The following is a 20,477-nucleotide window of genomic DNA, read 5'->3' on the forward strand; positions in this document are numbered from 1 at the left end:
ACTTAAATCATCAAGAGCTCGTGTGTAATTACTTTTCTTCAGTTTCATCTAGTTATAAATAATAATTCACCCCAAAATCCAATTTTTAAGTATCCCTTACTCTATAATACAAAGTATCCTATATAATAAAAGCCTAATATGCTAAGTGTCTGGTAGTCCAGTTGGCCGTTCAACCAATCAAAGCATAATATGCTAATGATATGCTAAGGCTGCTCAACTGCTAGCCTATGACATGCACTGACCAGAAGGGGGCAGACGCTCTGACCAGTAAGTTAGCTTGCTGCTGGGGTCCAACCGATCGGGACTGAACAAGATGTGCCGGAAACACCCTGGAGCCCTCCCGCGACCCCTCCCTGGCTAACCAACCTCCCACATCCCCCCCTGGCCCTGATCGTGCACTGGTGCGGTCCCTCAGCCTGGCCTGTGTCCTCTCGCAATCTGGGACCCCTCGGGGGATGTCAGAGAGCCAGTTTCAGCCTGACGGAGGAATGACCAACACACTGACCACCAGGGGGCAGACACTCAATGCAGGAGCTGCCCCCTGGTGGTCAGTGCACTCCCAAAGGGGGAGCGCCACTCAGCCAGAAGCCGGGTTCATGGCTGGCGAGTGCAGCAGCAGTGGTGGGAGCCTCTCCTGCCTGCGCACAGTGTTAAAGATGTCCAACTGACATCCCCTGGGGGCTCCCGGACTGCGAGAGGGCGCAGGCTAGCTGAGGGACCCCCCTCCAGTGCATGAATTTCATGCACCAGGCCTCTAATTATTGATGTTAGAAAGTACTGAGATACATTTCACTGAAATTACACACATTATAACTAAATGTTAGGTATTAAAAATACTGCTAAATACTGAGTGCTTAATAGCGAGAAAATAATATCTGTAATGTGCATACTTTTTTGTTCCAATATTAAATCCTATAATTCACCATCACTATTCCAATGCAAAAGATAGTCTTCTGGGGAAGGTACTCAAACTATAACCAAAACTCCAAAACTCCACCCCACCCAACCGCAAACATGGCTTTGTATATGTGTTTACAAGATAATACCTACAGACCCCTAATCGGAACCAAATGAAGACATTAGACCGATGGGGGAAAAAATGCATCTAATAATTGATCCAGTCACAACTAATGAAAACAAAATTGAAACTAAATCTGAAAGCGGCTGCTTGTCTACATGTTACACAAGTAAAGAGGGACTTTTAAAGCATAGCAGCACCACTGACATAAAACCAACAGGCAGGAATGGCAGAGACAGAATGTTCTCTCCTCTCTTACCGCTGATTAAATGTCCAAAGGCCTGGCACCCAGGGCAATGGGAAATTTCTCAGCTATCTTCAAGAGATATAAAAATAAAATATACTTTTTAAAGCTTTATTGAAATATCATTCACAGACCATAAAATTCGCCCTTTTCAATTATATAATTAATGGTTTTGAGTATATTCATAAGGTTGTACAACCATCACCACTATCTAATTCTATAATATTTTCATCATCCCAAAAAGAAATCCTGTATCCATTCATAGTTACTCTCCATATTCTACCCCCTCCACCAACCCTAGCAACCACTAATCTACTTTCAGCCTGGATGGATTTGCCTACTGTGCACATTTAAAATAAATGAAATTATACAACATGTTGGCATTTTCACTTAGCACATTTTCAAAAATCATTCATGTTATAGCATGTATGAGCATTATAATTGCTTCTTAAAATATTATTTGCCATCTTGTGCCAAACATTGATAAGAGTCTAGTATCCAGAATGTATCAAGAATCCAACAATTTAAAAAGATGAGCACACAATAGAGTAAACAGATATTGAATTGTAAAGTTGTATACTTGAAATTTATGTTATCAACCAATGTTACCTCAATAAATGTAATAATAAAAAATAGAATGAACCCCAGAGCTGATAAGTATTGCCCATCCAAGTGGAAGTTACAAGATAAAAAAAAAAAAAATGGAAATGGCTAATTGGATTGTAAATACTCAACAATAAGGATGGATGGATGTAATTATACATAAATAAGTACATTCTTAAAATAGTTTCAAAAATCAACACAGCTCAAAACTAAATACTACCTCTTTGTTGATAAGATGGTTTCTTGAACAAATTACCACCATCAAGAAAACATGATTATAGCACATCCATTCACCATAATTATCATGCTTGTAACTCTCTGAGTTTCAAAGATGGATAAGCCTTTAAACTCCATCACCCACTAACTCCTGCAGTGGAACACAATCCCTTCCACTAAAATGAAAGCCCCAGAGGGCTGGGGTCTTGCTTCTTTTTTACTGCTGTGTTCCCAGCACGAGACTGGCACATAAGAGGCACTTGATAAATATTTACTGAATGAGTGTTGCAAAATCATCTACTCTAATACCCTCACTTTATCTTATCGAGGAAACTGAGGTTCAGAAAGACTAGAAGATTTGCCTGAGATCACAAAGCTAGATGGGCACAGGCAAAACCAGAACTATAGTTTTCCAAACTCTAATAATCCTCATTCTATAAGCTTTAATTATAAATACCTAAAATCCATCATTAGTAAGTTATATAACATAGTAAGTAAAGACCTTTCTACTTATCATCAACCAAAAAGAACATTGCTGTGAACAGCCAGCCCATTAGAGAAGCATGTGGTTTTGACACAATTACCATGCTGGCATGCTCCATCTGGATTGATAAAAAGTGTTAATTATTGTAACAGCTCCATGAGAAAAAGCATGCATCATTTAACATGCAACCAAGCAGAAAACCATCATCAATAGAGGATCAGCACTGGTTAGGTAAGGAGGCTTGTTATGTGAAACCATTCTTTTTCTAGTGTTTAAAAAGGAAAGTAAATTCCAAGGCGCTGTCTCTACCACTAACCAACCTTCCTACCCTATAACATTATGCTCCTGAAAACACTGGCCCTTTATCAGAGTACTACACCAAGCAAAACGAAGCAGTTACACAACTCTAGACACTCATACAAAGAACTTCAAGCAAGCGGGTTCATGCTCATTATTGGATCCAGATGTTTCCTTAAGACCTTGAGAGAACAACAGCTACTCTGAACCCTCCCTGTTAAAATTCTTGCACAGGGAACAGGGTGGGTGCTGCTGCTAGCTGAGTGGCTCCCATCCTCTGCTGAGATCACGAGCAGTAAGAGATCTTTAATTTCTGCCAATAGTGCTCAGCCCATTATTTAGGGACTCAAGATTTACAAAATGGGAAAGAATGCCTTTCTAAAGCTCAAAAATGGTGAGAGGATGGAGAGAAGCTTTCCTCTGAACTTTGAAAAGACATAAACAAAATTGTGCAACAAATAAGAAACCTAAATAACATTGGCAAGGTGTGCACAGTTCCAGTTTGGTCATTTTCATCTATTATTGTGGCAAAGGATATGTAGAGCAACCTGCTAACACCCACAATCTCTTGCTTATGTTCATTTCCCCAGATGGCCTGTAGTCTAACAGAAGGTCTTTTTAATATCCTACTACCTTACCTTACAGCATTAAATGTGAGAAAACAAATACAGCAAATGAAATATAGGAATGATTCAGCAGCCACCAAACTCTACTTGGAACATAATCAGAGTGATGCTCTTCAAATACTGTATAGCCAGCATGTAAAAAGAGGGGAGGAGTGACAAGGCAGAGGAGGAAAGGGAGGAAAGAGGAAAAAGAAATATCTTCAGAGAAGAAATAACAAAAACAGGCTGACTTAGAGCAGACTGCAAGTAATTCCTCCCTAGTATGTTTGTTTATCTTAAGTGTCAAGACGGATTAGAAAATACTATATCCCATATTCAAGTAGGTACAAATACATTCCAAAGAGACCCTTTATTGGATTATTTTATCTATATGATGAAGATAAATAAGAATTAGTTTTGAAATAATCCAATGCTGCCTACCCTAGTTACCTTTATAATAAATTATATCACTTGTTTGTTTTCTTAAAAGAGATAAACATCTGAGAAGAAATATTTCTATAAAGATACAAGATTAAAAAAAAAACGATACATCTGCTTTAAATTAAATCCACACATATAAAAGATATGAACTGTAGGCCTTTGCTAGTTCAAGTCTAGGCAGGATCAGGTTACATTAAGAGCACGTATATCCTCCATCCTTTCTCCTTTTTAACGGAACCCAAATTTTGTTCAGCTTTCCCCTCTTCCACATGTGTGTCAATGGAAGCTGGTCTAGGGAATCATGGGGGTCCCTCTCCCCATGCTAAGAAGACATGCAAAAAGTCTGTTGTAAGCTTCTGGGAAAAGATTCCTCCCTCTTAAAGGGGCCACAGTGAAGAGAAGGCCCCTCTTCCGCCTCTGAGCATTATTTACATGACTACAAGAAATGCTGCTGCCACCTTGATAATCCCGAGGAGAAAGCCTGAGGAAAAAGACACACACAGAAGAGGGCACTGGCAAGAGAATCAGAGGAGAGGACTTGAGCCCTGAGCATGCTGCATGCACATGGCCAGGATGTTTGAACTTCCTGTTATGTGAGACAATATACTCCCCTATGGCTCAAACAACTGAGCCAGGGGGTTCAGTTACTTGTAGTTACTATTAGCCTCTGCATATTATATTAGGAGGAAAGCACTGGAAAATAAGCCCTAAGGAACTGGTAGTACACTTAGAACCAGCTCAGGTAATTATTACTCCTCACTGTATTTATGGCCCTCATACCTAAGAGCCATGGTTGTCAAAATGTTCAACTTTTTCCAGATGCTCATTTTTTAAAAATGCTTTATCTGAGTTAATATTAGTGAGATAAACCATTAATTCTTTATTCTAACAATACATAAGAATGAAACAAAAAAATATTAGAGTTCATCGAAGTGTAAGATTCCCTGTGTAAGAGAAGGGGGGATGTCTGAAAATCAAGGCATAATTTTCAAAAATGTCCAATTTCAGCTAACAATCTTATGTGCTAAAGCAAGCCCCTTCTGCTCCCATTCAGAATTAGGTCAAGAAAGAGATCTGTGCCAGGCAAAGACTCCACAAATAATGAGGTCATCCCAAAAATACTCTTTCCTGAAGTGAGAGCTCAATAACCAGAGGCTATGCACAAATCATTAGGGATCCCAATATTGGACATCATTATCTTCAATCAAAATGCACATTAACCTTCTCATACTGGGCACTCCAACAGCACACACTAACCGAGGTGACAGAGATATCCCGAACCCTGCAGCTCTTCATCAATCACATACACTGAATTGTGTGGTTAGAAATACTGACAAAGTACTTTTGCTCAAATTCCTTCTCTCAGATGCGGACCCAAAGTTTGTAATGGCCAGAGCTTTTTGTGTAAAGCTAACTAATCTTTGGATTAAATAACATGAAGGTTTGGAGATCAAGTCTAGGAACCAAACACCAGGATTAGAATTCCAGGTCTGTCACTAGCCATGTAACCAAAAACAAGTTCTTCAGTCTTATTGAGTTTCCGTTTCCTCGTAAGCAAAACAGGGATATAATACATATTCACTGGTGACTCCAAGAATGAAATCAGATGTTATACATAAAGTGCCTGGCACATAATAAATTCATAATAAATGGTGGGCCACCCTGTCATCAAGTAGGGATTCTGGGGGAAAATGAACTAAGTCTGTTTTTCACTAAAAATTGTAACAGTAATAGTATGCACAACCCACTTAATAAATAAATAACATAACAATAGTAAATAATGATAGTATCAGCTATTTGCTGAGCACTGTTCTAGAAACTCTCTGCATTCCTTGCATCTCATGACCCTTTGAGGTTGGAACTAAAATTATTCCCATATTATAGGTGAAGAAGGTTAAAAAAAAAAAAAAGGAAAAAAACTTGCACAAAGCCACACAACCAGTAAATGGAAGAGTCAGGATTCAAATTCAGGCTGTCTAGCTGCAGAGAGCTTATGTAGTACTACCACCATTCCCAAAAAACTTCAGTATTTTATAACCAGCACCTAGCGTAATTCCTGATAGTTCATCATTTGTTAAAAATAAATAAAAATAAACTATTACTACCATTTGTGGCTTCATAATCATTAATAACCTGTTCTGAGCCCCTAATAAATTCCACTGACCTTTAGGATGAGGATAGTAACAGTATCTTAACCCCTTCTTTCAAAAGAAATATTTCCTGAGTAGTTTAATTGCATATGTACCTGACATCAGTGATATAGAGGAAAGAATCCTGCTCTCAGTATAATGGGCAACAGATGTAGCAAGATTAGCATTAATATAAATTCAAACAACTTGTCATTAATACATAAATTTTGGTAACTTATATTCAGAAATCACTACTAGTTTGAAAAGCTGACAGTTTTCTTAAAAACTACCATTGTCATCTCTTCAGGAAGGCACATAATGGTCCTTCATGGGAAACGTTGGTTAAACACTCATGTAACACAAAAAGGCATCGAGCTTTTTAAAAAGCACTTAATTCTCATTCTCAATTGTATTTACTCCTCAGCTGAACTCAAGTAAAAAGCCAAATAAAATAGTGCTAGTTATGCATTTCCTTAACATTAAACATTCAAAATAAATTTCATTTTTAAATTGGCTAGGATGACTATTCCCTCAATAGGGGAGAAAAGTGGTTAAAGGACAAGCATATAGTTAACAGAAAAACAAATACAAGAAATACATCTATACTAATAATACAAGAATATGCAAATTGTCCAGGACACCGTCACAGTAACGACCAGCAGGCTGTGTGGGGCGACCAGGCCGGCAGGGGGGTTAGTGAGGGATGACCAAACGACTGAACAGCAGGCTGCCTGGAGTGACCAGGCTGGCAGGGGGGTTAGTGAGGGACGATCAAACAACTGAACAGCAGGCTGTGTGGGGCAACCAGGCTGGCAGAGGGGGGAAGTTGGGAGTGACCGGGCCACCGGGGGGGCAGTAAGGGGCAACCAGGCTGGCGGGGGGGGGGGGGCAGTAAGGGGCAACCAGGCCAGCAGGGGGAAGGAGGAGTTCGGAGCGACCAGGCCGGCAGAGGGGGGCAGTTAGGGGCGATCAGGCCAGCAGGCGGCGGGCAGTTAGGGGCAATCAGGCAGGCAGGTGAGCAGTTAGGAGCCAGCGGTCCCGGATTGTGAGGGGGATGTCCCCCAAGGGGTCCCAGATTGGAGAGGGTGCAGGCTGGGCTGAGGGGACCCCCCCTCCTGTGCCCGAATTTCATGCACCGGGCCTCTAGTAAACGTATAAAAAGATGCTCACCACACTCATAGTAAAAGAAATACAAGCTAAAAGTAAAGAGTGAAAAGTCCAAAAGCTGAATCACGTCAGTATTGAGCATGGCTATGGGACTCTGGCCCATAGGCATTCTCATATAATGGTGGGTAGACGAGTAAATTGGTGCCAATGGAAGTCAATTTGCCAACAGCCAAAATTCCAAATGTGTACACACTAAACCAGTAATCCTGCTTATGGGAACGTATCCTACAGATACATATGTAAAATAATTATGTACAGATGATTCACTGTAACATTGTAAAGGAAAATATAATATTCTGTAGCTATAAAGAAAAAAGTGAGGAAGGTTTCCATCCAAGTTACAGAAATATCTCCACGTTACACTGTTAAGTACAAAAAACAAGATTCAGATAGCATATAGCTATCTTACGGGTTGAAAGCAACATGTCTGAGAAGTATGTGAATGCACATATCTGCCTGCAAACGCATAAGAAATTAAAAAAGGACACAGATGACCAACAACAGTGATTATGGGAAATGGTGGGTGGGTGGCACTGCGTAGATGAGGTCTAGAGGTGCAGATAGGGGAGAAAAAGTTTTCACTCGTAAATTTGTACAAACTAAAGCATTAAATACTTTATTAGAAAAACAATATTTATTCATTAAGATATCTAATGCATTAAGTGAACCCAGCTTAGTTAGGTCTGCTTTCTTGGAGACAACCCAAATGCCACAACTGCCATAAATTCCATCACACATACTTCACAAACCTACCCCTCATCCTATGCACACTGCTCTCCTAAAGTTCAAAATTTACACTTTTAGAGCAGCCAAAATCTTCTTTAAATATATAAATTCTTCATTTAAAACAACAACAACAACAACACACATAGTTTCTGAGAAAGCCTTGCTAGTTTTTTAAACATTTGACCTAGGTGTAGAGAATAAAAAAAAAAAAAGAGGTGTCTTTTGCTAACAATAATATTGATACATATGCAGCTAGGCCAAAAATACTATTCCTATTTTCTGCTGGAGAAGTGAGAACAGGGCACTTAGAACTAGATTTCTCTGAATGTTGAGGAAAATTTTAAAAGGAGAGTAAAACACAATGAAAAGACACATTAAATTTCTAAGCTGGTCACACATAAACATTCCGAATCTGTCAGCAGCTTCATCCTCACTTATAGGCAAAGGCAGGAACAAAATTGGCCTGACAAACACAAGGATGTTATGTTTCCTGTCCACACCTTCTCCCTGCCCACATCAGTTCCTATGCTCCCATGAAGAGAGTGAAATTTTGTGCAGATGAATAACTACATGTTCCCAGTGCAGTATTGTGCATCCGGTGGCTTCTCGATAAACTTGTGATGTTCCTAGTTCTGGGAACATTTATTTGGACCACCATCATATAATGTTCTATACAAAAGAAAAGTACACTGTGCAATTTCTTCCAGTGACATCATAACCAGGCTCAAAACAGAGCAAAGCCAACACCAACAATCTCTCACAGTCATAACAGATACTAGGGAGTACACTTTCTCTGAGCTCATCCCACAGCTACCTTCTGCATAGGATCCTCACCCAGCCCATTATAAAACCCACTTGGTATCAAGTGATAATCTACAACCAGTCTAAAATTCCTGTGTGAATCAAACTCTAAATTCGTTAGCTAAAAAATAACAGTGGTTCAGGAGGCCTTTCCCAAATAAGCTAACGACAAATCCACCAAGGTTAACTGCACAAGATAAATGCACAAGCTGCAGACGCTGCATTTTAATAGGTCATAAGACAAAAGCTTGTCAAAGTCAATCAACTCCCCACACTATGACAAGGCCAACCAAGCTGGAGCCTACACTGATCTCACACTTTCAAATCCTCTTCTCCGTAAGCTTTGGAACTGTGCAGTTGACAGGCATAAATATCTAAACCTTGTCAAAAAATATAATTCACTTGGTAAATTTTGGCTGTCAGATCTTCTGCCATTTTAAATATTTACAGCACTACCAAAGAGTAAAATGAGACTATAAACTGAATGATTTTTCTGGCTTAGGTAAGCAGATCCAAATGTTGACGCTAGTCCTCTGGTAGGTCAGCAGAAGTTGCCTTGTAGACTGTTTGCATATGGACCTCCATGCCTGGCGTGATAAAAGCAACTTCCCCAGGCTGGAAAAGCTGTAACTACAATGGAATTATAGACAAGCCATTTGGAATGCTTAAAACCTGTCTTTTTTTAAAAAATGTCTACTCTGAGCATTAGTTTAGCTCAAAACTACTTGATTTAGAGGCTTCAAATAACTACTTTTTTGGTGGTGCTAGTCAGGACAAGTTTTTATTTCAACTAGTAAATATATTTCTGTCTTTGGAGGTAAGAGTCTCAAAATTCAAATATTTGTAAACATGATTTGGTAGAGGATCCTGCTGGAGAATATGCCAGGCATTCAACCTTAAAGTCCACCAAAACATTCATGCAAACTAAATGTCAATGCTTAAAATTTCCCTTTCCAACTTGCTATGTGATCCAGCTATGATGTTAAACTACACGTCATCAATACATCATATAATGTGTATAGGAATATTACCAAGGAAACAGGAGCAGGGAGAGGGGGTGGGGGAAAGAGGCTCATGACTGGCTGTCCAAATCATCAGCATCACCTTTACAGTTATTTATTCCCACATCTGTTGCCAATAATTTAAAGAGACAATTCTTTCTTGGGCCTCAAAATAGAAAACTTAAACATCCTAAGTACACATATGTGCCCCCCCCCACCCCCTCATTACTTCAGTAGTAGGAGAGCATTCCCTGCAGTGGTAACAATAAAGATGGAATTTGCCAAGATCACCCTCCACCCATCCTAGTAGTACTGCTTTTCATTTTGTTAGAAAGTAGCATTGAAACAAGGTCCTTTTTGAAAAAGATTGGTAGATTATAACAAGAAAAATCATGAAAACAATTTTTTCTGAGTTTGGATGTCAGTCAGCATCTGGGCAACATAGTGAGTTTTCAAATTTGCTCCAAGTGACAACAGATTAAATATTCAGTAAAAGAACGTGTTCAACCAATATCACACTTAGATAGTAGCAACAGCAAAATGATATGTAATTTTTGATAACTGTTAATGGCCACTAATTTGCAGATGCTACAAAATGTGAATTCAAATCTCTGCTAGCCACAGCACTTCTTTCAACCAATCAAGTTAACCTGAAAATGAAGCATCTTAAAATTAAATTCAAATCTGTCCTCCTTTAACATGTTAAAAATAACTGAACACTATTAACCTTACATGGTCCTCAATGTAATTTAGAAATAATTAACTTTCATATTGCACTACTGAATAATTCAATCATAAAATAGCAGGACAAGTATATAAAATAAAGCAATGAACTACTTTCATTATTCTCATAGGGCAAACCTAAAAAGACAATTATGTTAAAGATAACTTGAAAAAAATTTCAATATTTTCCTAGAAAAATGCAAACAAGTGGTCTAAAACTAAACTCTAACCACACACATACACACAAATATTTTTTATAGGGCTTAGTTCAAATATAACTAAACATATTCCCTTTCCACACAGTGTACTTACCCAGATTCCATCTACTCTGTATGTTAGCTTTTCCAAATTTTCAGTGCCCTGAATAATGACACTCTCAAAAGCAAGCTTCCTTCAAAAGCAAAACAATCAAGCATACATAATAAAACCTAACTGCTACAACAGAAATTTCTTAAAAATCTCTCCCTTGAAATACATACGCAGCTTTTAAGCACATCAAGCCCGTTGTTTGCTGTTCCCTGTCATTAGAAGACTGTGGAAAGCTGATGGAAATCCAGTCTGCAGAAGCTTAATGAGCAAGACCTGCCCCACCCAGGCCGGACCCTGCTGGAAAAGGGCATGCTCCGTAGAAAAGCTCAGCTTGGTTCCAAGTTACTTCATTCCTCAGCTAGAAAATTCACATGGGTCAAAGAAAAAGTCATTTTCCTGCTGTCTGTTCTACCCACTAAATGAAGAAAGCTCACATAAAGTATAGTTTCTATGACACAACTGTAATTTTATGATAATTTTTCTATTATTGCTGGGAATTTTTTGTTTTTGTGGTCATAATTTTTACTTTGCTTTCGGTCTCCTCCTTCAACTGCGTTCTTATTTTTGTCGTTTTATCATACCCTACAAATAGACATCAAAAGTTTATGTACAGCCAAAACCGGTTTGGCTCAGTGGATAGAGCGTCGGCCTGTGGACTGAAGGGTCCTGGGTTCGATTCCGGTCAAGGGCATGTACCTTGGTTGCGGGCACATCCCCAGTGGGGGGCGTGCAGGAGGCAGCTGATCGATGTCTCTCTCTCATCGATGTTTCTAGCTCTCTATCCCTCTCCCTTCCTCTCTGTGAAATATCAATAAAATATATTTAAAAAAAAAAAAAGTTTATGTACACAATATCTGACCTAATCATCTTTATTTATAAACTACTAATAAACCAATGTATACATTTCCAGACATAGAAAGACTCTGGAAATACACAGTCCAGTTTTCAATACATAAAAATGAAATTATCAATTTTGATTCATTTGTAAAAGAATTTGCTTATTCATTCATTTCACATTATGTTTAAAAATGAAGGCTCATTTTAATGAAGATTTATAGGTTCCATCACATAGTTACAAAGCTGATATATCTGCTTCATTGTCAACCCTACATTGATAAATGACTGACACAAAAGGTAATCATACATCCGTCTATCATATGAATATAAATACATATGGCAGTAAATGTAAAGTAACTAAAGGAAAACACACTAATTTTAAAATTCAGGTCAGAGAAATCTGAGAAACAACTAATCTTTCCTGATTATACGATACTAACCCCCACTTACTTTACATTTCCACAATTTAAATTCTGGTTGTCGGTGTTTTTCCCCCCAATGTGGATATTTATTTTAAACAATCATGACCAAAACAGTCAGACTTTGTATCCAGGCATGCATTTTCACAACTTCAAGATGCAGCCATATTGCTCTCCTATCAAGCAGTTCCGATGTCCATTAGTGAGTATTATATGTTCATATTCACTTACAGCAGTCTTTTTTAAAAAATATGAAAAAAATAAATGTTTTTTCATTCCAAAAAAAATACTTTAGATACTTAAATAAGATGTCACCTTTTTCCAACTAGTAGAGAAAGTTAAGGTTTGTTTTATGAGAACTTACTGAAAATACATTCTAGTAGCAGCTAGCTCTGAAGAGACTAATCTCTGTTAAAATGAACAAATATAAAACTTTTTTAAAAAGTCATTCTATATAACGGAAATGAATAAACTTCACTATCCACCAGAGTTTTCATTGATTCACAATAGGGCGATTTGGTGAGTTTTTAGTAGAGCCAATTTTATTCAGTTCAAAGTAGCAATAATCTTTTCTTTTCTTCCTACTTTTTTAATGTTAAATGTATTTTTAATAAATGCAGTACATGACATATTTATTTCAATAGACTTACTTGGAAAAATATTGGCTCCAAGCCTTTGTCTGACATGTGCTGCTTCATGGAATCTGGAAGCCTCATAACTACTGACACTGCACTGGATCCAATGAAGTTAACACCCCAGCTCAGATCTCTCTCATCACCTCTGTGTCCTGCCCTCTTACTCCCCACCTTCTGCTAGTACTGAATTGTGTGTGTCCCAGAGTTCATACATTGAAGCACTACCCTCCTCCAATGTGATGGTATTTGGAGATGGGACCTTTGGGGAATAATTAGATTTAGATGAGAACTTAAGGGTGGAGGCCATCATGATAGAATTATTGCCCTTATAAGAAAAGACACTAAAGCGCTTGCTCATTCTTTCACCTTCTGCTCTGTTTCACCTCACTCTGTGAAGACAAAATGAGAAGGTGGCCATGTATAAGCCAGGAAAGGAGCCCTCAAAAAAAGTGATCATGCTGGCATTCTCGATCTTGGACTTACAGCCTTCAGAACTGCGAAAAATAAATTTGTTGTCTGAGCCCCCCAGTATATGGTATCTTGTTATAGCAGCTGAAGCTGAATGGTACTGCTCAAACTCCACTGCTGGTTTCAATAAAAGATCCTGCTTATTAAGACAACTGACTCTCATTATTCAAACAAAGGTTAAGGGAACTACTAATAAGAAAGTTTTGCGACACTATGATTTGAAAACAAACAAATTCTAAAAAACAAACAAACATAAATACAATAGATAAAAAGAGAACCCAGAGAATTTAAATGAGTTTCAAAAATCATATACTCAACAAGTGGTAGAGCCAGAATTTCCACCAAATTGGTCTGATTTCAAAGCCAATGCTAGTGGCACTGGTATTGTAGTGGTGAGCACAGCTGCCTTCCAAAATCAATAGCACTTTTCTACCAATGCTGCATTATCTTTATTTAACAACCTGGTCTTGCAGATGAGTAAACTAAACCCAAAGAATGAAGGTAACTTATATAAATAAGACTAGGGGCCCAGTGCATGAATTTGTGCACTGTGAAAAGAACTGTGGGGTGCAAGGCTGCAGTAGGCCCATCATTTGCACACCTGCCAAGCCCCTCCCGACGCGGCTCCCAGTCCCGTCTGCTGGCAGCCTGGTTCCAGCCTCTGCTGCTCCCACACACTGACGGCGCCAACCCGCTCGCACCAGCTGACGGCACAGAGCAATTGAGGCCGGTGCTAGCAGTGGGTGCGAGTGGGGCCAGCGCCGGCAGTGGGTGCAAGCGGTGGTTCTGGCGCTGACGGCGGGTGTGAGAGGCAGCTGCTGGCCCCAGTCACCCCTCAGGAGCAGGGGGAGGTGGAGAAGCCCTGAGGGGCAATCGGGGCCAGCAGCTGCCACTCTCACCCACTGACAGCGCCAAGCAATTGGGGCCAGCGCTGGGCACTGTCAGTGGGTGCAAACGGCGGCTTCAGTGCCGGCAGCTGGTGTGAGCAGGGCCAGCGCCGGCAGCAGGTGCGAGCACCGGGCAGGACCGTGGCGCTCAGGAGCAAAGAATTTTCAATAACCACCAGAGGCTCGACCTGATTACAGCAGCCAGCGCCCCACCTTGGTCTGACGGCCCCACTCACCTGCTCCACCATCCTGCCGCAGACGACTCCTGCCATGTTCCGCACGCGCCCCCTAGTGGTCAGCGCACATCATAGCAACTGGTTGTTCAGCCGTTAGGTCTATTTGCATATTAGGGTTTTAGATGATAGATAGATAGATAGATAGATCAATGGATTATTAGCAAAGAAGTACACAAACCAGGTCTAGTATCGTTTCAATTATTCATTTCCAGTAAGATTTTAAACTCATTAAAGTGCACAAATTACACTGGCTGAAACATCCACATGTCTTAACATAAAAAATTATTAATATGAATTTATATCTGTTACATCTGTCTTGAGAAAATCCTAAATAACCCATGTTTTGACACTGTATCATTATTCCACTAATAAGGTAAATTTGAGGTTTATCTCAGATTACTATTTTTTAAGTAATAAAGGGAGTTTGGATTAAGGTAGAAACATTTTTCCTATATAAGTCAGTTTGTGTATAAATAGAATTTTATCTTTAACCCAATACCATCATTTTTTCAATTTCTAAAATTATCCTACCTCCTCGCTTTATGGGGACAAAGAATGGAATTGAATAAGATGTAAAGGACCCACAGTCCAAAACCAAATTCTGTGCAGAAAATAAAGTGATTGGTGTTACAGAAAGATAATGAGGAAAACAGTTCCTTTCAATCTTCCCACTTTTATTCATCTAGCCTCCATTTGAGAAGCAATCATCACTTGTCACATGAGGAATAAAAGAACATATCATTTTCTGATATAGCCCTAAAATAACCTAAGAAGTACTCAAAACAAACCTCTGTTTTTTTATTCTACTAATTTTACAAGGAATCCAATTTTCCCATCTACCAATCACCAGGCAACACTATAAACACTATACTTCCTGAACGAACATGGAGAAAAGTTTCAGGACTCTTTCAAGCTCGATGAACTTCAATTGGTCTATAACATTTTCTAGCGGCCCACATTTCAGACAGAATCATTGCTATCTAATGTCAGCAAAAAGAAGGAAAAAACTGCTCTATTCCATGAACCCTATGTGTAAGCTCTATTTTGACCACAACACTCCACAGTTTAACTTCTCTCAGGCTCTAAATCCAGAATAATTTGCACAACTGCTCATGAGTCATTCGCAAAATGTCTCCCCTATCATGTCTTTAAAAATGTAACATTAGAAAGAATTATATATTTGTGAAACTCTGGGAAAGAAACATGCTGTACGACCCCAGATTTTAAGGGGGTTTGGAAAGAGAATAGGTGCAGGGGGCGGGCGGGGGGGAGGGGGAGAAGGATGGAGAGGAGTGGTGGTTAGGAATCTATACTCAAAAAGTTAATGTTTTGAAACTAAAAAGTGTTAAGACAAAGCTAACCCTTTTTTTTTTTTAACTAAAAAAGTCAAAAGCATCACTATTAGAATTACACATTCGGACCAATACAGTAAGCCAGCATTTACTTTAAAAAGTATTATTTTCATTCCACATATGTCTAAGAAGCAGTTACTGAGTTCCTCTTTTGCATCAGACACTTGTCTAAGCTTTTACCACTGGATAGCTCATCCTCATACCAGCCCTCTGCGAATTCACAGTCTAGCAAGAAAGAGGTACATAAACAAATAATTGTACCACATGTGGTAAGGGATACAGGAAGGGCACAGCAAAATGGACAACTCCCTTGAGGAGGTTAAGGAAGGCATTACAGGCTCACAATGTTTAGGCTCATTCATCTCTTTTTAAATGTACAAATGTTACTGCTAATGTGGTAATGACACCCCCTTACCATAGGGATTAAAGAAATAAAATAAAAGCACCTACCATAAAGCCCATTAGCCAAAAAGCAGAAACAAATATCTTGTTAGCACTGTGCAACACCCTACATATGACTGAGCAAAGTGGGGTTTTTCTAGAACAAATAAATTTAGAGCCAAATGGGATCTCAGTACTTACGTACCTCTAGCCCTTGCCTTTCACAAATGGAAGACCTCAGGCCAGAAGTTAGGTTACTTATTTAAGGTCACATAGAGGTAAATCAGTAGAACCCAGGCCAGATGTCAGATTCTGCCTAACAGTTCCAATGCCTTTCCCTATGCAGACTGCCCTGCCCCAGTGAGAAGGAGAGAGAACAGGGAATAGAGAGGCCCTTTATGGCTCTCCAAGGGCCAGAGAAACAAAGAGCCTTGAGACAGGCATCCAGCAGACCTCAAAAGCACCCACCCTCTGGACCCCCCAAAATCCCTAAACCTTCCCATTCCTGAAAAAATTGTAAATTTCCAAAAATAAAGAGGCTACTGCCAAGAAATTAACTACTCTTCCCAATCAGAAAGACTATTAAATTCATATTCAGTCTAGCTGTATCCCCAAATTGCCACTTAGCTAAGTCTGTAAAATGAAGGTATCAGCAGATAATCTGCCTATACAGCAGAGCTGTATAACTACTAGTAAAGTGCAAAATGCTAAATGAATTCAAGTTATTATTAAACATAAAATTTCACTAGTCACAAAGATTAAAAATCTAAGTTTTCCCCCTAGAAATGGCAGAGTGTATCATTATGTTTAACTTCATTTTAAAAAAACAAACATTAAGAAACCAAGATGGCGGCATAGGTAAGCACCTAAACTGCTGCCTCGCGCAACAATTTCAAAACTACAACTAAAAGACAGAACGAACACCATCCAGAACCACAGGAAAGCTGGCTGAGTGAAAATTCTAGAACTAAAAGGAAAGAGTAAAGCTCACAGAGAATTGGAGGTACGGCAAAGGGTCTTTGCGCGCGCAGAGAGGAAGGGTGGCTGAGAGCCTGGCTGACTTTCTCTGGCGGAAGGGGGAAGGAAGCCCCCAACCGCACTGAACCCCAGTTCTGACTGCACTGAACCCCAGTCCCGGGCGAAACGCCGTGGACCCAGGCTCATACAGGGGAGTCTAGACTGTCAGGTAGAGAGAAAGGCACCCGGAGACTCGGAGACCCGGGGGAGACCCGGGGGAGCCCCGGCAGGCAGGGTTCTGGAGGCGCGCGCGCCAGTATGCACAAAGGCTGCGGAGGTTGCCACAGGCTTTCCCTAGCAGAAGGGAGTCCGAAGCTCCTGACTGCACTGAACCCCAATTCTGACTGCACTGAACCCCAGTTCCAGGCGAGCCCCAGGGGACCCGCGCTCTTACGGGGGGGAATCTGGACTCTCGGGCAGAGACTCGGGAGCCGGGGAAGGCAGAGGTCTGCAGGCGCGCGCATGCCAGTGCGAACAAAGGCTGCGGAGGTTGCCACAGGCTTTCCCTAGTGGAAGGGAGTCAGAAGCTCCTGACTACACTGAGCCCCAGTTCTGACTGCACTGAACCCCAGTTCCAGGCGAGCCCCTGGGGACCCACGCTCTTGTGGGGGGAATCTGGACTCTCGGGCGGAGACTCGGGAGCCGAGGAAGGCAGAGGTTTGCAGGCGCGCACGCACGAAAGGGCAAGACTGACTGGAAGCCAAGACTGTCTGCTCCGCCCTGAGACTCCACCCCATCCAAGCTGAGCACAGAGGCTATTGCAATTTGGCAAGTCTAATCCTATAAGGCTGTCTCCAGCACCGAACTTCTCCCAGCATAGACACAGCTGATCCTTACAGCCAACTGGCCTGGAGGTCAATTCCTCCCAGTGATACCAACAACAATCAACACTTAACTACAACAAGGCTGTACACACAGTTCACAAAGGGGTGCACCAAGAGTGTCCACCTCAGGTTAACTGGGGAGGCCAACCCACTGGGCCATATAGGAAACCTAGCACACAAATTTACCCTACCAACTCAGGAAAGCAGTGAAAATGCGGCGTCAAAGTTACAGGTCACAAACGAAAGAAATGGAGGAAAACAAATGACTGGATATAGAATTCAAAACCACGGTTATAAGGCTTTTCAAGAATATCCTAGAAAAGGCCGATAAATATAACGAGACCCTCGAAGATATGAAAAACGACCAACTAGAAATTAAACATACACTGACTGAAATAAAAAATATTATACAGAGACCCAACAACAGACTAGAGGAACACAAGAATCAAGTCAAAGAATTGAAATACAAAGAAGCAAAAAACACTCAACCGAAAAAGCAAAAAGAAAATAAAATCCAAAAAGTTGAAGATAGTGTAAGAAGACTCTGGGACAACTTCAAGCATACCAACATCAGAATTATGGGGGTGCCAGAAGAAGAGAGAGAGAAAGATACTGAAAACCTATTTGAAGAAATAATGATCGGCCGAAACCGGTTTGGCTCAGTGGATAGAGCGTCAGCCTGGGGACTGAAGGGTCCCGGGTTCGATTCCAGTCAAGGGCATGTACCTTGGTTGCGGGCACATCCCCAGTGGCGGGTGTGCAGGAGGCAGCTGGTCGATGTTTCTCTCTCATCGATGTTTCTAACTCTCTATCCCTCTCCCTTCCTCTCTGTAAAAAATCAATAAAATTAAAAAAAAAACAAAAAAAAAAGAAATAATGACCGAAAACTTCCCCCACCTGGTGAAAGAAATAGACTTACAAGTCCAGGAAGCGCACAGAACCCCAAACAAAAGGAATCCAAAGAGGACCACACCAAGACACATCATAATTAAAATGCCAAGAGCAAAAGACAAAGAGAGAATATTAAAAGCAGCAAGAGAAAAACAGTTAATTACTTACAAGGGAGCACCCATACGACTGTCAGCTGATTTCTCAACAGAAACTATGCAGGCCAGACGGGAGTGGCAAGAAATTTTCAATCTGATGAATAGCAAGAACCTACAACCAAGATTACTCTACCCAGCAAAGCTATCATTCAGAATTGAAGGGCAGATAAAGAGCTTCACAGATAAGAAAAAGCTAAAGGAGTTCATCACCACCAAACCAGTATTATATGAAATGCTGAAAGGTATTCTTAAAGAAGAGGAAGAAGAAAAAAGTAAAGATAAAAATTATGAACAATAAATACATATCTATCAACAAGTGAACCTAAAAATCAAGTGAATTAAAAACCTGAGGAACAGAATAATCTGGTGAATATAATAGAATCAGGGGCATAGAAAGGGAGTGGACTGATAATTCTCAGGGGGAAAGGGGTATGGGGGGGTTCAGGAAGAGACGGGACAAAAATCATACACCCATGGATGAGGACAGTGGGGAGGGAGGTAAAGGCAGAAGGTGGGGTGGGAACCAGGGGGAGGGGAGCACTGGGGGGAAAAAGGAGAAACAATTGTAATAATCTGAATAAAGATTTATTTAAAAAAAAAATTACAAAACAAAAAAAAAAAGAAAAAAAACATTAACATATAGTAAGCTCCTACCAATCCCATTTATCTATTTTTCCTGAAAGTTGTAGAAGGAAAAAAATGTGTTTCCTCACCCTCTACAATTTCCCTTTTTTCCTTTTTCTCCTTTCCTTTAAAAGGGCCCCCCTATCCAAGAGGCCCAACTAGAACCATATAAACACAAGGTCCTTGTAAAAACAATCTACCTAATAAAAGAGTAACATGCTAATTGACCGGACCTTCGCAACGCCCACCAGCCAATTAGGAGTGAGTATGCAAATTAACACAACAAAGCTGACGGGTTAATTTGCATACCCAGGCACAGAGAGGCCGGGGGTGGGGCGGGACGCTTGCGTCATCGCCATGGCAACGACGCAGGCGTTCCACACCACCCCAGCCACTCCAGGCCTCTGGGCAGCGTGGGAAGGCAGAAAGGCGGCTCCAGCCAGAGCGAAGGTGGTGCCGGCAGCCAGGGGAAGGAAGGCCCACTCTTGCACAAATCTTCATGCATGGGGCCTCTAGTGTTATATATAACTAAACATGGACTCTACCACGGCAAGCCAAGGAAATGTTAAGGTGTATGGAGTTAGTAAAGCACAGCTACACATCAGGTCCTGTGGAGGTACAACCCCATCTGGGGCCCTCTCCTCACTTCACCTGCATCACAGTCTTCCTTCTCTGCCTAATATATGCCTTCTGCATGGTTTGGGCACTTGAATGAGAACCCAGACTACTTTCAGCCCTTCACAACTTTATTAGCTCCACAATTTGAAACTGTAGCTTCACTCATGTCTTTCTGTAGATTCACCTTTCGAACCTATCTCTCCAAACTTGAATTATGAAAGAAAACCCTAAGCAATGTTAACATGTTCTCAATCCACAGACCCTAACCACCCAAATTAATTAAGAACCCAACATCAAGCCAAAACATTCACCATTACCCTTCCCTATGAAATCTTGATTTTAATTCTGTACTTTTGGGTTTCCATTCAT

At 40.6% G+C, this 20,477-nt stretch overlaps 1 protein-coding gene across 40 annotated transcripts in view; it reads right to left on the bottom strand.

Annotated features, from left to right (window-relative positions):
* The window catches only part of EPB41L2 (erythrocyte membrane protein band 4.1 like 2), a 214,070-nt gene that overhangs the window by 122,414 nt on the left and 71,179 nt on the right, over window positions 1-20,477 (bottom strand). For 5 of the 40 annotated variants that reach the window (XM_080666201.1, XM_080666190.1, XM_080666179.1 and 2 more), the window contains exon 1: window positions 10,768-10,999. The exons of 33 other annotated variants lie outside the window; for them this stretch is intronic. The gene's annotated coding sequence lies outside the window, so the exon portion shown is untranslated. Of the gene's footprint in view, window positions 1-10,767; window positions 11,075-20,477 lie in introns of those variants that run through there. 2 more of the 40 variants (XM_080666192.1, XM_080666196.1) reach the window with 2 other exon arrangements.

Source organism: Plecotus auritus (genome assembly GCF_963455305.1).
Source record: "Plecotus auritus genome assembly, chromosome: 4".
NCBI classification, from domain to species: Eukaryota; Metazoa; Chordata; class Mammalia; order Chiroptera; family Vespertilionidae; genus Plecotus; species Plecotus auritus.